Source organism: Cuculus canorus, chromosome 3, assembly GCF_017976375.1.
Source record: "Cuculus canorus isolate bCucCan1 chromosome 3, bCucCan1.pri, whole genome shotgun sequence".
In the NCBI taxonomy this organism is placed as follows: Eukaryota; Metazoa; Chordata; class Aves; order Cuculiformes; family Cuculidae; genus Cuculus; species Cuculus canorus.
This window is the reverse complement of record NC_071403.1, coordinates 76989854-76993653: the sequence shown is the minus strand read 5'-3', so window position 1 is coordinate 76993653 and position 3800 is coordinate 76989854. Positions and strand designations below refer to the sequence as shown.

Sequence of the window (3800 nt, the reverse complement as noted above, 5' to 3'; positions counted from 1 at the left end):
CAGATATGTAGAGGAAACAGGCTGCCAAAGCCAGATTCTCTTGTGTGAATTTGAGCCAGTTTTGCTTTCCATATCTTACACAATAAGACACTAAAGTGAACAAATCCAGGGAGTTGAGAGGGAAAACTGATTTTTCTACAAATTTATTTATTTCACCAAGAAGGATTTTGGTCCTGGTTTTGCATAGTGACCATCCATGCTTTTAAGAACAGTAACCCATTAACTTTATCTGGGAAGGAGGGGAGGCCAAATAATATCTTGTGAATTGATATGACTGATGATATATTTAGTCACCTGAACTCTCATAAACAGAACCACCAAGAAGGTAAAGTGAAGGACAGCAGTGCTGCACATATTTGGTCAGCCTTGTCTACATAGCAAAGTTTTACAATACAGGTGCCTATATTATCACTTTGACCACTTCATAAGTGCCTTCTGTTGATGTTCAATATAGACCAAACCGGGAAAAGTTCCACTTATATTACAATGTGTATCTAAACAGGCATTATAAAAACAGAACAATATCAGTGCTCAGTGTATGTGCTTTAGGCAATGTTGAATCCTCCTCCCCATCCAACTTGAAACATGTAACAGAGTATTTAGACAGCCTAACTTTAGGGACCTAAAATTAGTTACTCTGAATCATGCTTTAGAAGACTCTATTTTTGTCCCATACTATACAGGAAGCTTAAGTTCCTTGGCACCTCATTCAGATGCTGTTGTAGTCTTCCGCTCATGAAAATTTTGCCTATATTTCGGTAGAGCAGTTTCTCATAGTTTTTTAAATAAAGCAAAGGAGGCTACACTTCTCCAGATAAGATTTTCTAGCTACAAACCACCATAAATGAGCTGTTTATAAAATCAATGTTTCTGCTTCCTTGACTTAAAACTAGTGATCCATATTGCTTTCATACTCTTCAGAAGACTGGTTAGACCATTAATCCTACTGCCATCTTGCGATTTGTTTCTCAAGAAAGTAATAACCTCAGTTGAGTTTCTAGGGGCAGGAGCAGAGACAAGCAGCTCTAACTACCGTTCTTCACTGTTTATACCAGACAAGAAACTGCTGTTACCCAAAATTTTTAGAGCAAATCAGTTTCCCAAGGTCCAGGGGAGTAAACTCTTCCAGAGCAGGCAGTAATTATAAGTTCTTCTCATGCCCCCATCCTGAAGAGATAGAGCAGCTCTGCACAATGAAAATGCCCTTGTTAATCTAAAAACTTGCAGCTAGTAACCAGAGATGCTTCTTCTTGGAGAAAGTAAGTTGCTGCTATCTTGTCTAAAAGTTGGTGAGCAGGGTGGCAGCAACTTCTTGAATCCCTTTGGCATCCTTCAGTGTCTGCTTTGGATGATGGACCAGTTTAGAAACACAAGATGAGAGAAAGTCTGAGGATCCTCATCACTGACAAAATTGAAAAGGAAGCTGTTCTTCCTTATTTTTGAAATGGAGTTCTTTGAGACATGATAGAATGATTTGGGTTGGAAGGGACCTTAAAGATCATCCAGTTCCAAACCCTCTGCCATGGGTAGGGACAGGTCCCACCGGATCAGGTTGCTCAAAGACTCATCCAACCTGGCCTTGAACACCTTTAGAGATGGGACATCCACAACTTCTCTGAGCAACCTGTACCAGTAACTCACTACCCTCCAGGGAAAAAAATCTGAATATCTAATCTAAATCCCTCCCCTTGCAGTTTAAAACTACTACCCCTTGCCCTGTCCCTGCACTCCCTGACAAAGAGCACCTCCCCAGCTTTCCTGTAGCCCCCTTTAAGTACTGGAAAGCTGCTCCCAGCCCTTGGATCATCTTTGTGGCCTCCTCTGGACTCGCTCCAACAGATCCACGTCCTTCCTGTGCCAAGAACTCTATGAGTGGGCTCACAGACTAGGACAAGTATAATACAGGTAATACGAAGCTCCTTTTGGTCTGGGTGTTCTTTTCCAAGTTGTGAAATAGATAGAAGACTGTCACTTGAAAAATTATTCAACTTTTAGCTTAGGTTGAAAAGGACAGATGGGTCACTAAGCAAAATGCCTACATAGGTAAAGTAGTTGTTTGAAAACTGAGATAGTAGGAAGCACAGTTAAGGATGAGTGACAAGTTTCCTAAATACCAACGACAGTGCTGGTGTTAGTTGACCTAAGGCAGTAAGCCGTCCAGCAAGGGAAAGTGTGAACAATGTGCAATGCAACTTAAGCCACTGTTAACAGTCAAAATTTCTCATGAATGGCAAGACTGTATTTTTTTTGCACAACTACAACACTTGGATTCATCGGTTTTCAAGATCTAATGCCAAAACAAACAGGTGGAAGCCATATTTGGGTTGTTCTCAATTCATATTCCTCCTACTTAATAAGAGAGGAAAAAGCTGTTGATGCAAGTAGCACAGACGGGTTCCTTGTTATGAAAGCCAGCCCTTCATCATATGACTTGGGAACCAAATGTGCTTTTACACACTGCAGCAGCCAAAACATATTGCAAACTTGAAGAACAAATTTATTTTTTACTCCCTTGGCAAAATGTAATACTTTTTTTTCCTTTTGAATTGCAGAATGCCAGCATACTGAGGAGAAAGGATTAGGGTTTTAGTAGTTAGTAAATGTAATTAATAAATTAACATCTAGAAAATACTTTCAAAATGCAAGTACTATATGTATGCTTACTACTGTAATTATGAATGGACTCAGGATCTCTTTTTGCCTTGTTTCAGATTCTGAAAATGGGAATCATATTTCTGAGAATAAGGAGGTCAAACTAGTCGGCACCATGACTGTCGGAGGTGCTGCTGGCATATTTTGCATATTTTTCCCTGGAAGGTAAGTGTTTAATTCTGGTGGAAGGCACTTGCGTGTCTGAGGTACAACAGTCAAAGACGAGAAGGCTTGCTGGTTCAGACAAAATAGGCTCCCTGAGGTCAGAGGTGCTTTTTCACATTGCAAATTGCTTAGAAACGTGTGAAAAATCAGTCTTCAGTTTTAACTCAGGTTAGAAAGGGCAGAAACTGCAGGAGTATTTCCTTGTGATAACATAGCTCTGAAGCAACAGAATGCAGCTTTAAAGTTCCTTATGTATCTGACAACTTCAATTTCAGAAAATTGGACTGCGATTTTGATATTTTTTTTTTTTTCCTCTAAGTCCAAACAAACTCTGCATGCCTCAAGTGTGATAAACGCTTTCCCACATTGGAGTTGCCTGTTTGGACAAACCATCATTGCAATTAACTAGGAAAAATGAATTGCCCGTAACTGACAGAAAATAAGTAATTCTAGACTTTTCAATTTTGAGGCATACATATTTTCACTTCTCCTTAAACATGGATATTTTTTTCCTTGCAGCTTCTGGGCCAATTATCTGATTTATTCCTGCCTGAACTGATAAAGCCATTCATTTCATGGTGTTTAGCTACACCGTTTGCTTATGCCTGTTTTCACCAACAAAACACTAAAACAAGATGTACTTTACCCCCATAGAAATTTGATGGTAATCAACTTTCATTTTTAATTCAGGCCAGAAAGGACAGAAATTCATTTATCAATTGTTATGTGTAATATAAATATGAGGCAATAAAATGTAATTGTAAAGCCATTGTGAAAGATATCAATAAATACACTACAAATCACAATTAAAATTAAAGCAAAGTTCAACTATTTTGTAATAATGTAAAAGTCGATTTACATAATCTACAAGATCATGTGATACAGAATCTTCTGGAAATTGAAAGGTATTTCAAAAGTATTTACACTAAACAAAACTGTTGTCCTTCCCTTATTAAAAGTAGAGGTCTAGGAAGATGGGAAAA

General features: G+C 38.6%; 1 long non-coding RNA gene across 2 annotated transcripts; it reads left to right on the top strand.

Moving 5' to 3' along the window:
- The first annotated feature begins 1787 nt into the window (after nucleotides 1-1787).
- Nucleotides 1788-3555, top strand: LOC128851650 (uncharacterized). 2 transcript variants are annotated; one of them, XR_008449035.1, is made up of 3 exons: nucleotides 1788-1905; nucleotides 2712-2817; nucleotides 3337-3555. It is a non-coding gene; the product is annotated as an uncharacterized LOC128851650 (long non-coding RNA). The 2 variants fall into 2 exon arrangements; XR_008449034.1 differs by lacking the exon at nucleotides 1788-1905 and adding an exon at nucleotides 2431-2522.
- The last annotated feature ends 245 nt before the right edge of the window (nucleotides 3556-3800 follow it).